Source organism: Mirounga leonina, unplaced genomic scaffold (genome assembly GCF_011800145.1).
Source record: "Mirounga leonina isolate KUSES-001 unplaced genomic scaffold, KU_Mleo_1.0 Mir_129, whole genome shotgun sequence".
Taxonomy (NCBI): Eukaryota; Metazoa; Chordata; class Mammalia; order Carnivora; family Phocidae; genus Mirounga; species Mirounga leonina.
In genome coordinates, this window is record NW_023270323.1 from 23,024,345 (window position 1) to 23,033,614 (window position 9,270).

Genomic DNA, 9,270 nt, shown 5'->3' on the forward strand with positions numbered 1-9,270 from the left:
ACTGTTGGTGGGAATGCAAACTGGTACAGCCATTCTGGAAAATAATATGGAAGTTCCTCAAAAAGTTAAAAATAGAGCTACACCATGACCCAGCAATTGCACTACTGGGCATTTACCTAAAGGATACAAAATACTGATTCGAAGGGGTACATATACCCCAACGTTTATAGCAGCAATATCAACAATAGCCAATTATGGAAAGAGCCCAAATGTCCATCGACTGATGAATGGAAAAAGCTGTACACACACGCACACACACACATACACATACAATGGAGATATATATATATAATGAAATATTACTCAGCCATAAAAAAGAATGAAATCTTGCCATCTGCAATGACATGGATAGAGCTAAAGAGTATAATGCTAAGTGAAATAAGTCAGTCAGAGAAAGACAAATACCATATGGTTTCCCTCATATGTGTTATTTAAGAAACAAAACAAATGAACATGGGGGGGGGAGAAAAAGAGTCTTAACTCTAGAGAACAAACTGATGGTCACCAGAGGGGAGGTAGGTGGGGGCAGGGGTGAAATAGGTGATGGGGATTAAGGAGGGCACTTGTTGTGATGAGTACCAGGTGTTGTATGGAAGTTTTCAGTCACTAAATTCTACACCTGAAACTAATATTATACTGTATGTTAACTAACTGGAATGTAAATAAAAATGTGAGAAATAAATAAATAAATAAAATCCACCCCTCCCCCATCACCTATCCACCGTCTTTGAAGCCAGCTGCCCTAGACTGCTACACACATCAGATCTTAAGAGACTTTAACTTCCTCAGTGGTTTCTCATGTTTTTATGTTAATTTCTTAGACCTATGTTTCTCCTTCTTCCTGGTGTGACCATTAGAAGATGGACCTAGCAAAAGAGGAAAAGATGGCGGAGGAGTAGGGGATCCTATTTAACCAGTCCCCCGGAACTGAGCTAGGTATCTACCAGACCACTCTGAACACCCACAAAATCAGCCTGAGAGGTAAGAAGATATATTTGGATCTCTAAAAATAGAATATTGGAGGCAGTTGGCTTCAAGGTATGAAGCGGGGAGCTGTGATTCCACAGGCAGATATCGAAAAATAAACGGAAGGGGGAGGGAGCCATGGGGATCCTGCACCCCTGGTGAGCACAAGCCTCCTGCTCTGGGGACAGGGCACAGACTAGCAGACCGGTAGCAGTGGGGAAAGGATGTTAGGGCAGCCCATTGGACTAAAACCTGGAGCAGTGGGCCGAGTGTGTGAACTGGGGATGGCTAGCGGTTTTAGAAGCAGAGAGGGCAGAGATGTGCCCCGACCTGGAGGCAAGGACTGGGAGTGCTGCTGAGGGGCTCACAACCCAGGACGCTGAAATTTATAGCAGCACAGACAGAAATGGAGGTAGTGTGGCCTGGAGACCTCACTGAAGAATAGACTGTGATCTCTCTGCTCTGAGGCAGAGGGTTGGAAACGATCTCTTCTGCTCTGACTTTTGGAAGAGATGTGGAAAGCCGCCAGGGTAAGGCACCAGAGAACAAAAGCACCCCAAAACCAGTTTTCACTGAGCCCATCCCCCACCACAGGGGGCAGGGCAACTCTGCCCAAACAGGGTTGCCTGAGTAACAGCATGGCAGGCCTCTCCCCCAGAAGACAGGCTGGGAGAACAAGAGGCCGATAACCCTAAGGTCCCTATAAAACAGGTGCATCTTCCTTGGGTTGTGGTCAATAATTTGGCATCTGTACATTCCCTCAACCACCCCTCAACAGAATGACTAGGAGGAGGAACCCCCAAAATAGGAAAGACTCAGAGACTGTGACCTCTGCCACAGATTTACAAATGGATACAGATATAACCAAGATGTCGGAGATGGAATTTGGGGTAGCAGTTGTGAAGACAATAGCTAGAATGGAGAAACTGATTAATGGCAACATAGAGTCTCTAAGGGCAGAAATGAAACCTGAACCAGCAGAACTTAAAAATGCTATCAATGAGATCCAATCTAATCTAGATAATCTAACAGCTAGGGTAAGTGAGGCAGAAGAATGAATTAGTGATCTAGAAGACCAACTGATAGAAAGGAAAGATAAAGAGAAGGCCAGGGAGAAACAACTCAAAGTCCATGAAAACAGAATCAGAGAAATAAGTGATACCATGAAACGTTCTCAGAATTATTGGGATCCCTGAGGGGGTGGAGAGAGAGAGAGGACTAGAAGATATATTTGAGTAAATTGAAGCTGAGAACTTCCCTAATCTGGGGAATGAAACAAACATTCGTGTCTTAGAGGCAGAGAGGACCCCTCCCAAGATCAAGGAAAACAGGCCAACGCCCTGGCATGTAATAGTGAAACTCGCAAATCTTAGAACCAAGGAGACCATCTTAAGGGCAGTTGGGGGGAAGAGATTCCTTACGTACACAGGGAGGAACATCAGAATAACATCAGACCTATCCACAGAGACCTGGCAAACCAGAAAGGGTTGGCGAGACATATTCAGGGTACTAAATGAGAAGAACATGCAGCCAAGAATATTTTATCTGGCAAGGCTGTAATTTAGAATGGATGGAGAGATGCAGAGCTTCCAAGACTGGCAGAACTGAAAGAATATGTGACCACTAAGCTGGCCCTGCAAGAAATATTAAGGGAGGTTCTATAAAAGGAGAAAGACCCCAAGAGTGATATACAACAGAAATTTAGAGACTATCTATAGAAACAAGGACTTCAAGGACAACATGATGACAATAAATTCACATCTTTCAATAATCACTCTCAATGTAAACAGCCTAAATGCTCCCATAAAATGGCACAGGGTTGCAGATTGGATAAAAAGACAGGACCCATCCATATGCTGTCTACAAGAGACTCATTTTGAACCTAAAGATACATTCAGACTGAAAGTGAAGGGATGGAGGTCCATCTTCCATGCCAGCGAACTTCAAAAGAAAGCTGGGGTAGCAATTCTTATATCAGACAAATTAGATTTTAAACTAAAGACTGTAGTTAGAGACACAGAAGGACACTATATCATTCTTAAAGGGTCTATCCAACAAGAAGATCTAACAGTTGTAAATATCTACTCCCCCAACACAGGAGTAGCCATCTGCATAAGCCACTGTTAACCAAAATAAAGAGTCATATTGATAACAATACATTAATTGTAGGAGACCTCAATACTCCACTCTCAGCAATAGACAGATCATCTAAGCAGAAAATCAACAAAGAAACAAGAGCTTTGAATGACACACTGGCCCAGATGGACCTCATACCTATATACAGAACATTCCACCCTAAAACACCAGAATATTCATTCTTCTCAAGCGCACATGGAACTTTCTGCAGAATAGACCACATACTGGGTCACAAATCAGGTCTCAACCAATACCAAAAGATTGAGATTATTCCCTGTATATTCTCAGATCATAATGCTTTAAAACTGGAACTCAGTCACAAGAAAAAATTTGGCAGAAATTCAAACACTTGGAAGCTAAAGACCACTCTGCTCAAGAATGTTTGGGTCAACCAGGAAATCAAAGACGAACTTAAACAATTCATGGAAACCAATGAGAATGAAAACACATCGGTCCAAAACCTATGGGATGCTACAAAGCTGTCCTAAGGGGGAAATACATAACCATCCAAGCCTCACTCAAAAAAAAAAAAATAGAAAAATCCTGAATTCACCAACTAACTCTACACCTTAAAGAACTAGAGAAAAAGCAACAAAGGATGCCTAAGTCACACATTAGAAGAGAAATAATTAAGATTAGAGCAGAGATCAATGAATTAGAAAGCAGAAACACAGTAGATCAGATCAACGAAACTAGAAGCTGGTTCTTTGAGAGAATTTTAATAAGACTGATAAACCACTGGCCAAACTTATCCAAAAGAAAAGAGAAAGGACCCAAATTAATAAAATTATGAATGAAAGGGCAGAGATCACGACTAACACCAAGGAAATAGAAACAATTATTAGAAATTATTACCAACATGCCAATAAATTAAGCAACCTGGAAGAAATGGATGCCTTCCTGAAAACCTATAAACTGCCAAGACTGAAACAGGAAAAAATTGACAACCTGAATAGACCAAGAACCAGTAAGGAGATTTGAAGCAGTGATCAAAAACCTCCCAAAAAACAGAGTCCAGGGCCTGATGGATTCCCTGGGGAATTCTACCAAACATTCAAAGAAGAAATAATACCTATTCTCCTGAAGATGTTTCAAAAAATAGAAACAGAAGGAAAGCTTCCAGACTCATTCTATGAGGCCAGCACTACCTTAATCCCCAAACCAAGCAAAGACCCCATCAAAAAGGAGAATTTCAGATGAATATCCCTGATGAATATGGATTCCAAAATTCTCAACAAAATCCTAGCTAATAGGATCCAACAATACATTAAAAGGATCACCCACCACAACCAAGTGGGATTTATCCCCAGGATGCAAGCGTGGTTCAACATTCGCAAATCAATCAATGTGATAGAACACATTAATAAGAGGAGAGGGAAGAACCATATGGTCCTCTCAATTAACACAGAAAAAGCATTTGACAAAATACAGCATCCTTTCCTGATTAAAATTCTTCAGAGTATAGGAATAGAGGGAAAATTCCTCAAGTTCATAAAAATCCATCTATGAAAAACCCACAGTGAATCTCATCCTCAATGGGGAAAAGCTGAGAGCCTTTCCCTTAAGATCAGGAACACGACAAGGATGCCCACTCTCGCCACTATTGTTCAACATAGTACTAAAAGTCCTACCAACAGCAATCAGACAACAAAAAGAAGTAAAAGGTATTCAAATTGGCAAAGAAGAAGTCAAACTCTCTCTCTTTGCAGATGACATGATACTTTATGTGGAAAATCCCAAAGACTCCACCCCCAAATTACTAGAACTCATACAGCAATTCAGTAATGTGGCAGGATACAAAATCAGTGCATAGAAATCAGTTGCTTTCTTATACACTAACAATGCAACTGTAGAAAGAGAAATTAGGGAAACAATTCCATTTACAATAGCACCAAAAAACATAAGATACCTCGGAATAAACCTAACCAAAGAGATAAAGGATCTATACTCTAGGAACTACAGAACACTCATGAAAGAAATTGAAGAAGACACAGAAAGATGGAAAAACATTCCATGCTCATGGATTGGAAGAATAAACATTGTTAAAATGTCTATGCTACCCAGAGCAATCTATACCTTCAATGCCATCCCGATCAAAATTCCAATGACACTTTTCAAAGTGATGAAACAAACAATCCTAAAATTTGTATGGAATCAGAAAAGACCCCAAATCACCAAGGAAAGGTTGGAAAAGAAAAACAAAGCTGGGGGCATCACATTGCCCGATTTCAAGCTATATTACAAAGCAGTGATCACCAAGACAGCATGGTACTGGCACAAAAACAGACATATAGACCAATGGAACAGAATAGAGAACCCAGATATGGACCCTCAACTCTATGGTCAAATAATCTTTGACAAAGCAGGAAAAAGCATGCAATGGAAAAAAGACAGTCTCTTCAATAAATGAGGCTGGGAAAATTGGACAGCCACATTCAGAAGAATGAAACTTGACCATTCTCTAACACCATACACAAAGATAAACTCAAAATGGATGAAAGACCTCAATGTGAGACAGGAATCCATCAAAATCCTAGAGGAGAACATAGGCACTAACCTCTTCGACATCGGCCACAGTAACTTCTTTCAATATACGTCTCCAAAGGCTAGTGAAAACAAAAGCAAAAATGAACTTTTGGGACTTCATCAAGATAAAAAGCTTCTGCACAGCAAAGGAAACAGTCAACAAAACAAAGAGGCAACCCCCAGAATAGGAGAAGATATTTGCAAATGACACTACAGACAAAGCGCTGATTTCCGAGATCTATAAAGAACTTCTCAAACACCCAAAAAACAAATAATCAAGTCAAAAAATGGGCAGAAAACATGAATAGACACTTCTCCAAAGAAGATATACAAATGGCTAACAGATACATGAAAAAATGTTCATCATCATTAGCATCAGGGAAATTCAAATCAAAACCACATTGAGATACCACCTTACACCAGTTAGAATGGCAAAAATTGACAAGGCAAGAAACAACAAATGTTGGAGAGGTTATGGAGAAAGGGGAACCCTCTTACACTGTTGGTGGGAATGCAAGTTGGTACAGCCACTTTGGAAAACAGTGTGAAGGTTCCTTAAAAAATTAAAAATAGAGCTACCGTATGACCCAACTGATGCAATTGCACTACTGGGTATTTACCCCAAAGACACAAATGTAGTGAAAAGAAGGGCCATATGCACCCCAATGTTCATAGCAGCATAGCAGCAATGTCTTCAATAGCCAAACTGTGGAAAGAGCTGAGATGCCCTTCAATAGATGAATGGATAAAAAAGATGTGGTCCGTATATACAATGGAATATTACTCAGCCATCAGAAAGGATGAATACCCAACTTTTACATGAACATGGATGGGACTGGAGGAGATTATGCTAAGTGAAATAAGTCAAGCAGAGAAAGTCAATTATCATATGGTTTCACTTATTTGCAGAACATAAAGAATAGCATGGAGGACATTAGGAGAAGGAAGGGAAAAATGAAGGGGGGGAAATCGGTGGGAGAGACAAACCATGAGAGACTATGGACTCCCAGTAACAAACTGAGGGTTTTAGAGGGAGGGGGTGTGGGGGGATGGGTTAGCCCAGTGATGGGTATTAAGGAGGGCACGTACTGCATGCAGCACTGGGTATTATATGAAAACAATGATCATGGATCACTACAACAAAAACTAATGATGTTTTGTATGGTGACTAATGTAACATAATAAAATTAAATTAAATTTAAAATAAAAAAGAAGATGGACTTAGTAACCCCTCTAGTTCACCATGTTATAAAAAAAAAAATACAGCCCATGGCATGTGCAATTCACCCACATATCCAACAAATATTTATGGAATGTTTATTATGTTCCAGGAGATGTTCTGTATGCTGAGGATAATAGAAGTGAACAAAACAGACAAAATTTGCTCTCCTCAGGGCCTTACACTAGTGTGGATAGACAGAAAATAAATAAACAAGTAAAATCAAGTGTATGTCAGATGGTGATAAGTGGTGTGGAAGGTAGGTAAAAGGGTACAACTTAAAATAGGTCAGTCAAGGAAGACATCATCCTGCAGATGATAATGAGTTGAAGCCCGAGGAGGTGTTGGAGTGAGCCCCATATATCTGAGGGCAGTTTTCCAAGTGAGAAGAATCACAAGGGCAAAACTCAGCAGGAAATGAATTGGTAACTTGAAGAACAGCAAAGAAGCAGGCCATTGTACCTGAGCAAAAAGACCCAATGGAAAAGGGGAAAGAGAAGAGGACAGAAAGGTATCATCATGTAGGGTCAGTGGACAGACTTTTCATTTTACTCTGAGTGAGATGGGAAACATTAGAGGTTTTAAGCGGAAAAGTGGTATAATGTACTTAGGTGTAAAGGATCATTTCAATTACCATGTTGAGACCAGAGCTGGGGGTTGGTCAAGGGTACTTGAGGGGAGACCAATTAGGAAGATATTGCAAGAATCCATGTGTGGTATTATTGTGACTGGTACTAAGGGTATGGGGAAAGAGTCAAATTCCAGATATACTCTGAAGGTTAGAACCAACAGGCTTTGCTCATAGGTTGAATGTAGGGGTGATATGGAAAAAGAAATCATAGATGACTCTAAGACTTCTGACTTGAGCAAAAAGAAGGATGGACAAGACAAAGGGAGACACAAGTTTGGGACAGGATGGTGTCCAGTTTGGAATGTGTTATGTTTGAGTTGTCTCTGCATTATCAACATGAAGATGTCAGGGAGAAAGTGACACAGGAGCCTGGAAAGAAAGGAAGAAATCCAGGGTGGAGATAAAAATATGTGTTGTCAACATCTAGATGGTATTAATACACAAAGTCTAGATGAGATCGCCTAGGGAGCGAGTTTAGATTCAGGAATAGTTGCTCTGGGACACTCCAACATTTATAGGTCAAAGAGTTGCCGAAAATGCAGTGAAGACCGAGTAGACACAGCCAATAAGATTGGAAGAAAATGCAGATGCCAAGTAGGTAAATGTTTCAAGGAGAAAGGAGTGATCAAATGTGTCAAATTGTGCTGCGAGAAATCAGGTAAGGACTGAGAATTGACCACTGCATTTTGCAGCATGGAAATCATCATAACCTTTACTATGCACTTTTCTACTTTATGGTTTACCCAACTTGTTTTTCCAAAGAAGTAGAAATGCTCTAAAATTTCCAGTTTACTCTTGTGTTTGTGATACTTTGTCCTCGTGTTTCCAATCATTTTCTTTCTTTATATATGTCAGTGAAAGGTCATTTGGCTCATAAATTTTCCTAACAGTTTTATCTTCATTGAACTTTCCTCTTAATAATAAAAAAAAAAATTTCCTGTTTAAAGCTTTTATACTGAATTCTACCTTGCCTTATTGTGATCTCTGAGTTAATACCTTTTAGAACTACACCAAAATCAGACAAGGTCCACAGATGTGACAATAGAACTGAAAGAAGAATATCAAGTACTAAGCAATTGAGTTAGATCTGAAACTCATTTTGTTGGTCTGGAGCAATTGTTTTCTCCTGGAGCAGAGGCCAAAGCATGAATGTAATTTTTAGATTTCTATTTAGAACTAATATGATAAACAGCCTCCCTATTGATGGGCTAATCTTTTTGCACCACTTGCTGACCTTGGCCCTCTTCTTCCCCCCCCCCCCCGCCCCCACACATACTCCCCATCCTCCATATCTCATGAGTTATCTTCCTAAAAACTAACCATGGTCACTCTTCTCTGCTTAGATATCACTTTGATCCCTGTTACTTATAAGATATTACCCAAACCCTTTGGAATCAAACTCATGAGAATCTTCTCAATCCTACAGTTGATGTATCTTGCTTCATCTTCTAGATCTATATCCTTCCTACCCACCTAGTACTGCCCTAAAACAATTTATTGGGTTTTGTCATAGGCTATGTTTTCCTCTCTAATGAATTGGACTTCTCCTTTACGTGAACTGACGAATGCCCACTCATCTTCCAAGGTTCTTCTTAAAAGTCTGTCTCTTTCAGTGTGAACCTTTCCCCAGGCAGAACTGGCTTCATCTACCCATTGATTTGCTCCACAATTTGTTGCCACCTCTATGGTGACCATAATCTCGTTGCATTGCTATTAGTTGCTTTCTTCTCTACTGGAGCACCGGGAGGACAGTGACCACACCCAGAATGGGAACTTGTACCCAGTGAGTGCT